Source organism: Podarcis filfolensis (assembly GCF_964270895.1).
Source record: "Podarcis filfolensis genome assembly, chromosome: 6".
NCBI lineage: Eukaryota > Metazoa > Chordata > Lepidosauria > Squamata > Lacertidae > Podarcis > Podarcis filfolensis.
Window position 1 is genome coordinate 78,006,360 of NC_139609.1, and position 17,369 is coordinate 78,023,728.

Consider the following 17,369-nt stretch of genomic DNA (forward strand, 5'->3'; position numbering starts at 1 on the left):
CCCACTGTAAATTTTTAGATCGGTGGCTGTTAGAAATGGTATATCTCTGATATTATGCATTTTAAGTTAAATGTTAACTAGTCTTGTTCCACAGAAACAGCAAGCCACAAATCTAGGTGCAGCCCCGTCAAAGTTAAGTCGTTTTCAGTACCGTAGCTTTCAATAGGACCGTTTGAATGCATAATAAAACCTCTCCCGTTGAAATCAATAAGGTGGAATCACATCCCAAGAGATCTGGGGTTCAACTGATTTGTGTGTCAGGTTGTTATATAAACTGCAAATAATAACATACTAGTGAGAACTTAAGTCAGAATGTGTGAGATCTGTTTCATGGTGACAAAGTGCTTCGCCCCAGCTGAGAAAGTGTAAATGTGAGTTAAAACAAACGGGTAAGAAAGGCACATTTATTTATTTAATTATTTCAAAAGGTCAGGCAAATAAGGGCATAGTAAGGTCACTGTGTGCTTGAAGCAAAATTATGTAAAAACGTAAAACTCAGGAACTATATTCTAGGGATTGGAAGTCTGTAAGAAAGCTACTGTTCAGTGCTACCCTAGCAGAGGAGGGCAAGTTTAGCCTTCTTTAAAAGCACACCCACCCCACAAGCTCTTTCCCCCTCAGTTATAAAGGTTAGGCTGTCGTTGCCGGAAAAAAGATTCAGTTAAAAGTTCCAGCTGCCAGTACAGATTAAAACCAGCTAAAATCTAGCCTAGTATGAAAGGTAGAGTGCAAAGTACCTGCAGGGTAACTGGAACGCTAAAAATTGTGTTGTTGCCAGTACATAAAACAAAAATAAAGTAAGATCTAGTCAGTCCTTTTCAGTAATATTACTGATAGTGTGCGAACTGGACCACAAAGAAGGAAGGTTGGAAGGTCTATCCGCTAAGACAGGGTTTCGCAAACTTGGGTCTCTTCCAGCTGTTCTTGGACTACAATTCCCATCGTCCCTGACTACTGGGTCTTGCTAGCTAGGGATGGTGGGAGTTGTAACCTAAAAACAGCTGGAGACCCGAGTTTGGGAAACCCTGCCCTAAGGAACCAACCGCCACTTGACTCAGCTGCTATTGTCCACTCCCCATTTAATCAACACCCATTGTCCACTCCCTCTTCCCAGGGGGGTGGCTGGATTTGAACCACACCTGTCCTCGTTGCAGTAACTAGCCAGGCATAAAAATGTGGAGCATCCTAGTGAGTGGAGCCCACTCCATTCGCTACAAGGAGCCCCAGCGGACCAAGCATCAAGGCAAGTTCGGCAGCAGGGCAAGGAGGGTCAGGGCATCCTACCCTGCCCCTCCTTTCCTTGACCTAAAGAAAACTCAAACGATCAATAAAACACCTACAGTAACAATTGTGCAGGTAGAATGCCAGCCGCTTATTGAAGGAAGGCTGAGATCTAGGGATTCCTAGGCTGCAGAGCCAAAATCCAAATTGGCTGTATTCTCTGCTCTGCAGAGGCCCTCCATCAGCCTCCATCAGCAGGAGGGTTTAACCATCCCGTCATATCTCACAACAAGGCAGACCTGCAACAAAGCGTTGCAGTGTGGTATGCTCCCTTGTTCAGAATTCCACCACTCTATTCTAGTCTCCTCTTCAGTTTTCGGGGGGAGGGGGGGCTCAACAGCAAGTGAACATGATCAGTCCTCAGGGGATTGCAAGTCTGGGGCACGGAATCACTAAAGTTGTCATTTTGTATTTCTTCCAACTTAGGGTTTTCCTCAGGCCTCCCTATAGTGTGTGTGTGTGTGTGTGTGTGTGTGTGTGTGTGTGTGTTTGGTTGTTTTGGCTACATAACCAACGGAACCTGCAAACTGAACATAGGAAATAGAGGGAATGATTATCTGATTCCCATTGATGATGATGATGATGATGATGGTGAATAATAATAATAATTTTTAAGGAAATATTTATACCCCGCCCTCCCCAGCCAAGACCAGGCTCAGGGCGGCTAACAACCAATAAAAAACAAGTTGATCGAAATGCAACTTAAAAAGCAAGATTAAAATACAACATTAAAACATTAAAATGCAGCCTCATCACAGGAGGAGAAAGGGAAAAGAAAGAGGGGGAGGGAATCAAATTGACTCCAAGCCAAAGGCCAGGCGGAACAACTCTGTCCAAGCAACCGCAAAATCTTGGAGGAACATGGGGGAGGGGAGGGAATATAGATGAAATAAGTAAATGCATTTCTGTGTACGCCAATTTGTAGCTGGAGTAACTTGAGCAGATTTTAAACCAACAGGAATGATCAATAAATCTTGTCAGGCCAGCTCAAGGTTGGCTAGCGGGTAACTTCAAGCAAGAGGAGGACTTGAATGGAAAGCAAAGTAACAATTTCAGTCAAGGGCTTTTGAGTAAGTGCTGTGTAGGCAATGAAGGGGCGGCAGAGACACCCAGCCGCCTCATTCAAGAGCATAAAAAGCGGGTTCATGTACTTGCAGCCTTCCATGACTGGAGAGAAGACTTCAGGCGGAAAACAAGGAAGAGATATGAACCGCAGTGGCTGGTGAAGGAACATGGGAGACTCTCCAACCCACTGACACATCTGATTGCTGTGAGATGATATGACAAGGATAAGATTCCGTGGTTAATGCCTTGAAGAGATTCCAGGCCAGAAATACCAGCTGCAACAGAGTATAGAGAAGCTATAAAATAACGCCTCCTTGGTAGAAGGTAGATCTTGCCCAAGACAGCTGCTAGTCCTAAGTAGCCTCATTATTTGTGCTGCGGGGGTCCCTGCTGGAAATGAGAGGGCATTACGTGGCTCCTCCAGATGGTCTGCTGATTCGGCATTCACCCTGATTTTGTGCTGGTCCCGGGGGGTTACCATGTGGCGTGGTCTGAGTCCAGTCTGAGGTCGAGGGTGTGGTATGGGGGCTGTCGGTCAAGGCTGAAGCGGGGTCCAAGGCAAGGAGTCGGGTGAGGTCAGGAACTCTGGCAGAAAAGCAGGACAGAGTGCCGGCAGGAACAGGTTACCAACAATGTTGCTCTTGCAACCTGAGACTGGGCTGGCTGGCTTTTATCTCCTCTGAGGCATAGGGCAGTCCTCAGGTGACTCGCCTCTCCTGGCCTGGAGGCGAGCACTCCTCCTGCGAGAACTTAGTTCCCTCCGCCTCTCTGCCCTAAGCCTCTGCAGCTCAGGAGAGGCTGGAGGGTTACTGGACCCAGAGGCAACCTCACCTTCCCCTGACGGGGCTGAGAGTGGAGCACCTGCAGGCAAGGGGTCCTCAATCATCTCCGGAGCCAGAGCAGATTCAGCTGGTGTCTGCTCCTGAGGATCCGGCACAGGTTAGGGCCCTTCAGGTTCAAGCCCCAGCCCCGGCTCAGCCGGTCCTGGAGGCGGGGACTCCTGTGCAGGCTGGGATTCCTCAGGTTCAGCTTCTGAATCCGATTCCCAGGCCATCACAGATTTGCTTGCACTCAGGTTACATCCAGACCATTTAAAGCACTTCTGCCATTTTAACCATCATGTAAAGGCAGCACCCTTAACAAACTACAGTTCCCAATATTCTTTAGGGGAAAGCCATGGATGTTAAACCAAAGTGTAAGAGTGCTTTAACATATATGGTGTGGATGTGACCAAAGCTTACATGATGTTTTAGATTGTTTAGTCTTTATTTAGCATTTGTTCTGATTTGTTTATGGTGTGGTTATATGATATGCTGCATTCCACACTTTTCAATGCATTTCCATGTCACTTTCCTAACAGCAAAAGTGTCATTCCCCCCTTAAAGTGGATTTCTTGCACTTAGGACAAGGGAGCATATTCATCCACTTTGATTGCACAAGTCCAAAGTTCCAGTATTTTAATCCCTCCTGCAAAATACTGACTGCTTTAACAGTCATGGCTTCCCCCAGAAGACACTCACAGAAAATGACATTTCAAGCAGGTGTGCCTTACCTCCAACTATTCTTATGCTTCAGGGCTAAATCTATACCTCGGTTATTCAACTCTTTGCACACTCTGACAGGCAAAATTTAATCTTCAGCTTCCATCAGAGGATTTGAGTCACATTCCCTGGTCTTGAAACAACCAATCTCCCATCATATCCCATTATCATATCTCCATATCACCAAAGACTTTTTATTTTAATTTTTTAATAAAATAAATAAATAACATTGTGTCAATACACAATGTAATGTAATATGAATTAAGAAATTACTAGGATGTAAAGGAAAGTCGACAGAACAGGAAGGCAAAATAGAAAAGGGGATGTCATCTGTATAAGATGGAAAGAGATATTGTATTATATAAACTTAACTTGCATCTCACCTCATGAGAAGAGAAGACTCCCTGGAAAAGACCCTGATGTTGGGAAAGATGGAGGGCACAAGGAGAAGGGGACGGCAGAGGACGAGATGGTTGGACAGTGTTCTCGAAGCTACTAACATGAGTGGAAGACAGGAGGGCCTGGCATGCTCTGGTCCATGGGGTCACGAAGAGTCGGACACGACTAAATGACAACAACACCTTGCATCCCAGTACCATATGAAACAACCCTATTCCTCTTCTGAAAGATTTTCTTTAGGTGCTTCCATGTTACACCAACAACACCCAGGTTAGGGCCTAACTACACATGATGCGAACTGCATGTTGCCTTGGAAGGATCTGTATCTTGAAAGGGGAATATAAAGAATTGTAATAATAAACCTGCTCTTAATCCACTATAGCAAGGTCAAGTTGTCCTCATGTCAAAACGTATTTTAAAAACTTTTGCCACCCTGGGACGGCAGAGCACAAAGCCATGTCCCTGCCTCTCAATCATCCCTGCTCTTTTAATAGCTTGAATATTCTTGGGGGTTTGTGGTGGGCAGAGATGCAATTCTTCACAAACAGAACTTCCTTTCAAGTCAAAATGTTGTCCTGATAAAAGGCAGACAAAGAATTGGCTCCCTGCAGCAAGCCAAACATGAAGGAAGGCTTTTGTTTCTCTGCCAGCCCACAATGGTCATTGTTCACTAATAATACTATGCAATAGAGCAGAGTTATCAGATACAGAAAGGGAATCCTCTTCTTATGTTTCCAATTCTACAAAACAACTGGAGCAGACTTTCTTCTTCATAATAATAACTCCCCTGCCTGGGTTGATGGTCTGGAACTTTAGAGATTTGAGGCTGATGCATTGCACTGCAGGAATCTAAATCAGCATGCTTTTTTCTTTAATGAACAAAGCTCCACACAGGAACTACCAAAGTGGGACTACCCAAGTGGGGGAATATAATTGTGTGTAAAAATAAGCTTGGTATATTGGCTGGTGGTGTATACTCTGGAGTCTCATCTAACTATTTTCATAATTGTTTAACTTTTAGTCCATGATCTTGCCTTCTTTAAGTGGGGTTGTCAAAATTGGTGCAGGCGCTGCTCCTATACCAGGAGTTAGGAACCATCTGCCTGGGGGCCAAATCAGACCTCGCATGCTTGTCTCCCAATTGCTCATTTGGAAGCAAGGCATGCTGTCAGCACCAATCAGCTGATTGGTGGTGGTAGCTAACCTGGGTGGGATCTGCTGTGCTATGGGGTTCCTGTTATGTACTGAAGTTCTCACCCTGGGCCAGCAGGGGGATACTGTAGATACCGTATTTTTCGCTCGATAACACGCACCTGACCATAACACGCACATCGTTTTTAGAGGAGGAAAACAAGGGAAAAAACATTCTGAATGAAACAGTGGATGTATCATTTTTGTGCTTCATGCTGTGGCCACAGACATGTGATCTGATGGTGAATTTGGGGTGACCCAATACAAAAATCCTGAGAATCCCTGTGGATCCATGCTTTGTAACCACGTTTTTGCACCATTGCAGCCCCAGGCAACAGTGGGTGTGTGATTTTGGGGGGGGCAGGCTGTAGCCATGGACATGCTATGTGCTCTGATGGTGAATTTGGGGTGACCCAATGCAAAGATCCTGAGGATCCATGTTTTGTAACCACGTTTTTGCACCATTGCAGCCCCAGGCAACAGTGGGTGCGTGATTTGGGGGGGGGGCAGGCTGTAGCCATGGACATGCTATGTGATCTGATGGTGAATTTGGGGTGACCCAATGCAAAGATCCTGAGGATCCATGTGGATCCATGCTTTTTAACCACATTTTAAGTGGGGAAGGAAGGAAAAATACAGAATGGACAAGGAGCACGAGAGGGGTGTGCAGAGAAGCAGCTGGCTAAGAATGCAGGAGAGGGGTATAACGGGAGGGAGGAAAGGAAGGCAAAAGTTTTCCCTCACCTACCCACCCAAGCCAGCCAGCGCTCTCTCTCTCTCTCTCTCTCTCTCTCTCTCTCTCTCTCTCTCTCTCTCCCTCCCTCTCCCTCCTGCATGTTTTCAGCAGCACCGGAGCACAGAGACTACACTCTGCTTGCCTGGAGGGGAGGGGCTTTCCCTGCTCTTTGTTCCGTTTGAGCAAACACAGCAAGGAAACAGAGGAGGGTGGGCAGTAAGACCCTGAGGCAGAATGCAGGAAAGCAGCCACTTCCTCTTTTCAGGTTTCCCTTCTCCGAGACGCGCGATTTGATTTTTGCCTGATTTTTTTTGCCATTTGGCTCCAGGGACCACACATTCGCTCAATAACACGCACAGACATTTCCCCTTCCTTTTTAGGAGAAAAAATCTGCGTGTTATAGAGGGAAAAATACGGTAGTTCAGGTCCACATATGCAAATAAGGGTTTGAAAGTGACGTTCAGTGATTTCGCTTGGTGTTTCAGCTCAGTGATTGAGCTCCGCTCAGAGGGTGGCTGCATCTGGCTGTGCTCTGTTGTCCATCCATCCCATCCTTGTCACCAGTGTTAAGTTGTGGGTGAACACATCAGACGACACAGCAATTCTTTGAACAGTTCTTGTTTATTCACAGGCCAGAACAGAACTGAACTGAAGGGTTCAGCCAGCCTGCTTATATAGAGCTCCACTAGAACGCAACAGTAACCATTTTCTGTAACTATCCAATCACTGAATGTCACTTTCGATCCCTTATTTGCATATGTGGACCTGAACTATCTACAGTATCCCCCTGCTGGCCCAAGGTGAGAACTTCAGTACATAACACCTCCTGATTAGAAATGCCCTTAGCACAGCCAGTCCCTGCCCCTGATCAGCAAGGACAGCAGGCCATGATGGGACTTGTGCCTTCAGCAAGCTTGTTCCACAGCTGCCAAAACAACCCTAGAAAGAAGCAACACTTTTTATGGTTTAGCAGAATCACATATTGCACATAAACAGAAGCATTTTAACAAAAAAGTAGCTTGTTCGGTATTTCCACAGAAGATGAACCCAAACCATTAGATGAATTGCTCTATCAAGAGCCATTACATTCTCATAAATGAGTTCCCAGCGCTCGAGAGTCTAAAGTCCCTGAATATAATGGCTGCTGTGACTAATCCAGAGCAGCAATCTCTCTGTATGAGAGCTTGTATTGACTGGATCTATTAAGACAAAGAACAGCAATCACTGGTAGAAACTGTTCACCAGCCTGGTCATTCAAAATCTTCAAGCAGGGAAGCATTCCTACTTGGTATCGTAGGTACTGATATTAATAGACAAGATAAAAAATTGTTTTTATATGCGACAACTGCAGCAAGAGTATTATTGGCACAGAAATGGAAGCAAGAAGAATTACTGACAAAAGAGGGATGGCAGATGAAATTAATGGACTATGCAGAATTGGACAAGATGACTGGAAGAATTCGAAACCAGCGGGGCCAGAAATTCTTGAAAGATTGGAGTAAGTATGCGAGTTATTTGAAAGACAATGGTACTCAACTTACTACGCTTGTAGGACTACAAGAAGTTGTGCAAGGAGAATGATATGAAATATTACAGTAAGACTTGTGAGAAGGGATTATAAATTATTGACTATTAAAAGTAATAGGGCAATAAATGTAAGATTAAAAGGTTTGAAAATCATTAGACGTGGTTGAGGGAAGTCTTAGGCTAAAATAGCCAGTCTGTGTGTGTGTGTGTGTGTGTGTGTGTGTGTGTGTGTGTGAGAGAGAGAGAGAGAGAGAGAGAGAGAGAGAGAGAATGAAGGAAGGGACACAGGGAAGCAGCAATAACCAAATCTATAGTTGTAATAACAACAACAACAGCAAAATTACAATAAAAACATAATGGAGGGGCAATTTAAAATACAGGTTAAAATACAACTATGTCCCATTGGCTACTTACCTCCTTTGGATCAACTCTGTCCAAGCTGCAGCTGTAAAACTGGCTCCCATTTTCTGATCAACAGGCAGCTTCAATATCTATTAATCTACACATGAGTCCAGAGTCAAGCTGATACAGGGAAGGAGCGCAGCTTTGTGGTGGAGAGCATCCTATGCACACAGAAGGTCCCAGAATCAGCCCCTGGAATCACCAGGTAGGCCGGAGAAAGATTCCTTCCCCAAGCCCAGGAGAGCGCCTGTTTGTCAGTGCACACTGGAACATAGGAAACTTCCTTTTACTTAGTCATTTCATTGGTGTATCGAGTTCAGCATTGCCTAAAATGACTGGCAGTATCTGGGATATCAATTGGGATCTCTTGCAGCCCTACCTGGAGACGCTGGGCACTGAATCTGGGATCTTCTACATGAAAAGAAGGTGCTTCGCCATTGAGCCACATCTCTTCCCAAGTGTAGACAATACTGAGGTTGAGGAGCCAACTGGATTTTGTATATGGCAGCGGCTGCATTTGGAACTGCCTGCTCTAGATAAGGCTTCACAATACTGTCACTGTCCTTTCATAAGTAGATAGAAAGAGTCAGGCCCCATCTGCACTCTACATTTAAAGAAGCACACTTTCCTCAAGGCATAGCTGTCTACGTTTCCCTTTTTTAAAGGGAAATTCCCTTATTCCGAAAAGGATTCCTCGCAAGAAAAGGGAAAAGTTGACAGCTATGCCTCAAGGAATCCTGGGAACTATCGTTTGTTAAGTGTCACATTAAGAGTTGACCAACTATAGTTTGTTAACTGTTGTTAGGAGAACCTTATTTCCCTTCAAAGAGCTACAATTACTATGGTTTTCTGTAAGAGGGATTGAATGTTAAACTACTCCGTAAATTGTAGCTCTATGAGGGGAAACAGCACTTAGCATTCTTAACAAACTACAGTTCCCAGGATGCTTTGGAAGAAACCAGATGTTATGCAGCCCAGTCAGGCCCCAGGAGGGAGTTAATCAGCCTATTAGGCCAGTAGGATCCTAGAATGCAACAACTGATTGGCCAGCAGGTGCAGCCCAATCGGACTCCAGGAGGGAAGCAGAATCAGCCAATCAGATGGGACCCATTGTGTAAATAATGTATATAAAGCCAGAGGTTTTGGGGAAAATTCATTCACTGTTTCACAAGCTGCAATAAAGAGCATGAAATCACCACGCGATTCTATTTCACTATGACTGTGTAAAGTGTCATGGTGCTGCTTTAAATATATCTCACAGGTGGGGTCGTAGTCTGAGAGCAGCAGGTCTGAGTACAGATGGTAGTTTTTAAGGGCTTTTGTCTATACCACAGTTGTATTAACTCCTTTAATAATTATGTCCTCTTCGTTAAATGTTCGGAAGAAGTCAGAAGCCCAAGGCAGTATAAGTTCCTCAACTACGTTTATTCAACATTGTCAATGACAATGGCTCACTCATAGGAAAACAAAACCTGAACTCACAGGACTACTCAATAAAAGCCCCAACATGAACTGACCGTTGACAGTTGACAGTTGGAAGTGCATGCGCTTACTTACCACTAGAACGTTCGTCTACCAACGCTTATACGATTGGTTAAAACACGCCTTGTAACATAAAAAGTGTTAAACCCAATACATAATACTAGGCAATCCTGGAAACTAGTTCTAGAAGTGTGGGTCTCTAACTGATCTTTTTGTGGGGAGGTTAGACAATGAATTTGCTGGTATATGATTGAATCCTACCTGAAAATATAAACATCTTAATCTGAGTCAGTTTGTTCAGTGTTAAATCCTGACAGGTAATCTTTGAAAAGTGTTTCATTCTCTTCAGAGGAACTGGGATTCCAGATGCTGTGTGCATCCTGTATTTAATTGAAGCATAAAGTTTTAAACTTGTGCAGAACCATCAGCTCCTCCTGGTGAGAATGGTCTGCAGTTCAGCAGGGCACTGAAGATCCCTGAGAAGAGATTAATGAAAATATACAGAGATCCTGATTACACAACACAATTATGCAAAGCCAGCATTAATTAATGAAGTGCTTGGGGAAGTGTCAAACTTTTGTTTGTCATTTCTGGAAGGAAACTTTGAACAGCCTTTTTCTTCAGTATTGATCCCATTCATTAACTCATTATTACTAGGAATCCAGAAAATGTTGAACCCAGTTTGTTGCATTCAGGGCCTGTCTAGGATGTTTCACTACCCGAGATGGAAGTCAATATATCCTGCCCCCATTTCACGTGCTTTTATACAACTGTTTGACTGGTTTCATGTTGAATTTTTGTTTTAATGATATTAGGCTGTTTATAAATTATTTTTATTAATATGCATTGACTGATCATAGACACCTTACTAGACCCAACAGAAATATTTCAACTAAACCAGAACTTTTCAAACCCTAGGGAGCCTATGAAGTTTATTTTGGATGGGGGTTGGGGATTCTCAGTGACAAAATCCCGTTTCTTTAATTGAACATGGAACCAGTCAAACAGTGGTATAAAAGCACGTTAAACTAATAACTGGCTTCCCCCTCAACTGCCATGTCTTTTGTGACATCAGAGGCATTCTGTTGCTAATGGCAACAACTGGGGAGGCATCAGCAGAACCTCCCTAGGCCTCACAACTGTGGAGGCACCTCAACAGTAATTTGTTTATTATTAAAAATATTTACAGCTCCCTCTTCATATATACTCATGCAGTGTGTGTGTGTGTAAGAGAGAGAGAGAGAGAGAGACCATAAATTCAAATATTTCCGCTGTCTTTGAAGAAAAAGAATCACAACTACAGGTAGATGCATTTAGAAAAACATGCATTTCCACTAATTTCAGCTTGGCAACTTGAGTTTCATCTATTCATGAATGTCCACCAGTTCCCTATCACATACCACATTTACACATACCATTTGCCTTACCTGCATTTGAAGCCTCCCTTTCATACACGCAAGCATATGCCAACCAATATGCGTGAGGAATGCCGATGGACATATTCACTCATCTTTCACTCTCCGTTCATTTACATCAGTGCCCCAGATTTAACCCACAAATATCCACCAGTTTCTGTCCACCAGCTTCCAGATGCGAATGTCAACCAGCTTACATCCACAAACACCAACCTGCTTCAGGCTCAGGGCATCCACTGGTTCCCAATGTGATCTCCACCAGCTTCCACCCGCCAACACCTGCCAGCTTTTGCTAGGTCCATCACTAGACATCAGCCAGCTTGCAACTGTGAATCGCAGCTGCCTTCAAGCTGTGATCCCGCTCAGGAAGTAGACTTGCTTTATGGTTACCCCATAGCACCCCACAGCCAGGTGACTGCCTGCATCCACCTGCCACTTCTCCTCCAAGTGGAAGAAGACTGGGCAGTGCTGAATGTCAGAGCTATTGCCCACTGTGTTCTGTTGGGGGAGAGGAACAGGCCCACTTTTATATCCACTCAGCTGCCATTTACTTTTGTGACATCACAGGTAGTCCGTAGCCAACGGCAACAGCTAGGCATCATCATCATCTCCTTGGGCCTCACAATTGTGGGAGCATCTCAGCAGTAATTGATATGTGTGCTTGTTTATTTATTTAAAACATTTAAAGACCTACATGGACTGATACCAGGGAGGGCACACCATAAAAATGTTATAGGGGACCTTTTTCAGCCAAAGGTTTGCATTCCCCTTCAGAGAAACACCCCCTCCCCCCCAAGATTGCATGCCAGTAGTGGTGGGATCACAGGTGGAAGGGACCAGCCAATGTGTCTCTTATCTTGTGCAGTAGGCTCCATTTCAACTATGCGGAAGTCAAAGGTTTCTACGCATCCCCCCCAGCTCATCTTTCAACCCCCTTAAACAAGAAGCATTATGAAAGTTCAAGGAAACATTCCAAACCAGCAAAAGCACTTGAGGGTGTGGAGTACAGCTGGTGAGGGGTTTGGCTTGGAGAGAGGGCTGCACTTGACTCATGGGCTGGAAGTTACTTACCCCATCACAAAACCCAGGGCTTATATCCAACATTAGTTCTATTCAAAGCATTCTTCTTTCTTCTTTGGTGATCACTCATAGCCGAGTAAGATTGTCTTCCATAAACACAGTTTTAACAGTGAGTGCGTAAGTGACTGTGGAGGCCAATTCTGAATCCACATGTCCTTCCACAGTGGGGGCATAGGTTTCCGTGTGGGAGTTGATCACGGTGAGGGTTTGCCAAGCATGCCTTCCTCTTAGCACGTTTCTCCCTTTTACCTTTTCTATTCAAAGTAGGCCTATTAAATCAATAGTCCTTGTACTTGAATCCATATATTTTGATGGGTCTGCTCAGAGTATTTGGACATCATTCTAATTATTACAAACACCAGCATACAAAGACAAGAAGAAAACTAAACAGAGGAGGAGGCTAAAATGCTAGTTTCACATTAAAAACAAACTAAAAAGCCTGAGGGCACTTCTGAATAGGATTGTCAAGTCAGGAGCATCCCAGACTCTGAGGATTTAGGCCACAAACCTCAGTGATGTAATGGGGCAGGTCCCTGTGATGTCACAGGGACAGGCTCTGATGATGTCATTAAGCATGACACATTAAGCATTAACCACAGCATAGCACCTGAAAATGAAGAGCAGACTTTTTCAACCTCTGCCTGTTGTGAATTGTTGTTGTGAGGGAAACATGAGATACTTCAGGTCTCATCTAATGGATCTCAAATGATCCCAGGGAGGGGGACCTCCAGTAATTAACCAGAAGGTCTGTGTGGATTTGGAATTTCTGGATCCATGAAGGGTTGTTGAACTTTACTTAGGCACCCTGAGCTTTCGGGCAGGCAAACCTGGGTATCAGCAGATGCACCTGGCATTGTGGGTGCAAAGCAAAGCAGGACTGGCATCAAATCACACAAGTGACTGGGCATGAAAACACATTCGATTCCTGCAAATGGAGCAAATTGGGAGCATTTACTTACAGAACGGAGGGCAGGGGGGGGAAACACAGCGGGCATTGCTTCAAAACTGCTTTGGCAGGGAAGACTGGGTCAAGGAGACAGATGACACCATGGATTTTCTTAATGTAGGGTAATTACTCACCAAGGAAGGCATAGGATGACAGCTACTTTACCCTTGAGATGCCAACCATCCAACCATCATAGCATGCTAATCACTGGTCTTCTGGGGGACAGTACCAGGCGTCTGCAAGTAAGCCTATAACTATGCTTGCTTTGCAGTAAATCCAGTTTAAATCAATTGTGTTTACTCAGGAGTAAACATGGTTAGGTCGGAGCTGAAAGTGCACAGTGTAAATATGTATAACTGTTTCTTAAAGCAGATGTATTATATGTGGGTGGTTCCTAAGAACAATAAGTGAAAAATTGAAGGTGGAATTTACTTGCAATTCCTTAAGTACCATTTCAAGTGATTGCCAGGAATTCTAGCTGTTTGCCTCTTTAAAAAGTGGTTTTGTGTAATACGTGAAGTGGAGATGTTCAGATCTCGCATGTAGTGAGATGCATGAGCAACATGTGCCTCCAGAACTCATCTGTTTCACTACAAGAGTGCAAGGAAGAAGTCTGTGCCTCTCAGAGTTCCCCTTTTGCTTGTAAGACATGAGAGAGAGAGCAGAGGTTTATTCGGTTTCATTCATGAACTTTCCAAGTGGCTCAGCACAAGTCCCTCTCTCCCTCTCTCAAGTCCCCATCCTTTAAGCAAGATTAAGTGTGGTGACCTTTCTCACAGAGCAGTTTGGAGAATGGATGGAAGGGAATGGCCACAGTGTTGGTAACTGACTAAAATTAATAAGTGGCCTTTGTACCCTCTGGAGGGCAAAAAGCAACACGAGGAAGCTGAACTTTCATGAGGTGGCGATGGGGTGAAGGAGTATATATGTAGATAATATGCAACACAGACTGCTTGGGCATCTCTTGTGAGTCCAAGTGTGGCGATCCCGGACGTTTGACGGTCTATTGACCCTGTGCCACCACTGTAATTGCTTTCTTCGCTGCCACCAACCTGTTTCTCACGGGTACACCTAACAGTTCCTCTCACTCTCTTACCACACAACTCGACCAGTGGCGTAGCGTGGGGGGTGCAGGGGGGGCCGGCCGCACCGGGCGCAACATCTGGGGGGGCGCGCGCTCGCACTCGCAGCTCTCTGCCCCTACCTGGCTCACTCACTCTCTCTCACTGCAGGGGGCACAAATTACTTGCCTTGCCCCGGGTGCTGACAACCCACGCTACGCCACTGAACTCGACCAACCCACAGATTTATCCTCCCTCTTCCTTCTCCAACTCCCCACTCTCAACTGACTTCCACACAACTCCAACTCTCACTCTAACTCCTCCCCTCTGTTTCCACGGGCCAATCACTTCACACTCATTTAACCCTTTCCTTATGACCCACCTAGAAGCAAACACCACACCAAGCATCTGCTTTCTCATGTTAGCTGTGCAAAGTTTGAAGAGCAGGCATGTTGGAGAGTTCCCACAGTTGGAGCAGACTTTGGCTCTCCACATCTCTGTATCTTGCCAGCATTCTAGTGCATATTTTATTCCTAATACACACTTTTTAATGCAATTTTACCTAATATAAATATTTTTGCAAGTATTTCCCCCCTAATATAATGCATTTTATCTGTTATCTCCACTAATACATTTATTTATGAGCACTTTCCCATAGAATATACCTTTCTTTTTTGTACACATTACTTGGAGAACTTCACTGCAAAATTTGGAGAAGTGAATATTTTGAAAGATGGCCATGCTTCAAGTTTGCACACGGTCTTAAGAAGCATTAGGTAGGCAAATTCGCCTTTAAATGTGAATTGAATCAAACTTGTCCCCCGCCCTTACTTTGTGTGTGTGAGAGAGAGTGCTTGAGACATAAAGTACAGCCCCTCACAAACTTCTTGAGCTGACAAATCAATTCTTATAAAAGGGCCATGTCCTTGCGGCCAGCTGGAATGTAGAAGGAGGCATTTGGAACGGGGAGTGCAATTCTGGGAGCAGCTGTCCTAATAATCTGATCTATTTCTGAGGCTGAGAAGTGTAGCAAATCCCCCGTGCTGTCTACTTGAGATAAACATTTCTTTTAAATAACTGATGGTATCAGTTTCCTCACTGCCTAGCCCATATCCTCAGTCCCATTGAACCTGGGAGTTCGCTCCAGCTGGGATCTCATCCAGTTCCCGCCTGTTGACCGGCCAGTTTATCTTTGTGGTCAAGTGCACAGGACCATGGCTATATTAATGGCCGTTTTGTGGCAGGCACTCCACCCCCAGATCGAAAGCCCAAATCTAGAAAATTCAAATGTCATGCGTGAGTGATCCTGGCCCCAATATTTGAAATTTTGAAATGCAGTTTTAAAAACAAATAAATTCTGGCAGGGAGCAAGATGTTGGCAGGTGGAGAACTATGACTATGAGATAGGTGATAGAACTACATACCACCACTTACCAAATGTGGCTAGAAACAATAAGGCAGGAATTGGTAGCCATATAGGGCATCAAAGGTCCAACCCTTTCCCATTGAAATCCATGTAGAAATGGGAGGAGACAGACTTAGTCCCGTCTCCAGGTAGAACTGGGATGGAAACGATCATAATGGGCCCGTCCATCTCTGTTAATGCATGAATAGAGATTAAGTTGCTTCTGGAAGCAAATCCCACTGAATAGGTAAAAGGTAAAGGTAAAGGACCCCTGGACGGTTAAGTCCAGTCAAAGGCGACTATGGGGTTGCAGCACTCATCTCGCTTTCAGGCCGAGGGAGCCAGCGCTTGTCCGCAGACAGCTTTCTGGGTCATGTGGCCAGCATGACTAAACCGCTTCTGGTGCAACAGAACACCGTGATGGAAACCAGAGCGCACAGAAACGTCGTTTACCTTCCCGCCACAGCGGTACCTATTTATCTACTTGCACTGGTGTGCTTTCGAACTGCTAGGTTGGCAGGAGCTGGGACAGAGCAACGGGAGCTCACTCCGTTGCGGGGATTTGAACCGCTGACCTTCCAATAGGCAAGTTCAAGAGGCTCAGTGGTTTAGACTACAGCACCCCCCTTGTCCCTACTGAATATTCTCTCTGTGATAAAAGTATTTTTTTTTTGTCCTGAATCTCCCATCATTTAGCTTCATTGGACAACTCCAGATTCTAGTAGTATATGAGAGAAAGAGGCAGAGAGAGACAGACAGACAAATCACTTCTCTGCATCCACTTCCTGCTCACTGGTTTTGCGAAGATGAGGAGCTGCTTCTAAGCACGCTCTGAACAGAAAACTTAGGATGCCCTCAAGTATGTGCTGATTGAGGAGCTCCAGGGGTTCTTTCGAAACATGAATTGCAAAATAAACAAACAACTTTTGACAAATTGCATTAATATGATGATGGGAGGTGGGCAAGAGCTCAACACTGCAGGATTCCACCTCTTCATACTTGCTGGATCTCCCTGACTCTGTAGCAATTTACCTTGCCCGCTAATTGCCATTCTGCACTAATTAGTGGGGAGAGTCCTGAGATTCAGGGTTGGAGAGCAAAACAGATTGAACTGGAGAAGGAACTGGTTTATATCAATCCCATCTACAGCCACTCAGCAACTCTCAACTTACTGTGACTTTTACAGTGCAATCTTCTCAGAAGGAAGTACATGAGGATAGGATTGTGGCCTTTATATATTTTATGCAAAAACCCCCCAAAAAGCATAATAGAGTCATATCTTTCTTTTTGATAATGTCTTGCTTCCTTTTCAGGAAGTCTTTAAAAATGAGATTCATGTTTCATTTATATTCTCTCTCTGTCTTTCTGAATAGTAGCCATTCTGTGACATTTCAGATTGCAAAGTCTTATTAAATCTGAGGCTGTTGCCCTAGGGTAGGAATGAAAAACACCTTATTGCAAGGGGAGGAGGTGCACTGCTTTGTCACAAACTCAATCACCTCCTCTGTCATTAAGGGAATTTTGGAAGCCCGAGCTGATCTATATCCTGGGTATCAAGCATTTTTAATAGTTAACATTCCACATTTGCTGAAATGATTTGGTGAGATGTGAGAACTAGTTTTAGAAGGGTTTTGAGAATTACATTTTAAATGTGAGTTTTAAAACAGCCCATTTTGTATTCAGATATAGAATATGTTGACCAAATTTAAAATTTGTGAAGAAATATTTTATATGTAACATTTAACCTCAAGCATTTTAGGAACTCTTGATTGGTGGTGTTTACAATTCACAGGATAGAAACTGTCTTGGCTAAAATGGGGTGGCAATTCTCAATTATC

At 44.4% G+C, this 17,369-nt stretch overlaps 1 long non-coding RNA gene across 1 annotated transcript; it reads left to right on the forward strand.

Annotated features, from left to right (window-relative positions):
* Positions 1-12,721: 12,721 nt before the first annotated feature.
* On the forward strand, positions 12,722-16,465 carry LOC310764850. Its single transcript, XR_014549275.1, has 2 exons — positions 12,722-13,307; positions 16,254-16,465. It is a non-coding gene; the product is annotated as an uncharacterized lncRNA (long non-coding RNA).
* The last annotated feature ends 904 nt before the right edge of the window (positions 16,466-17,369 follow it).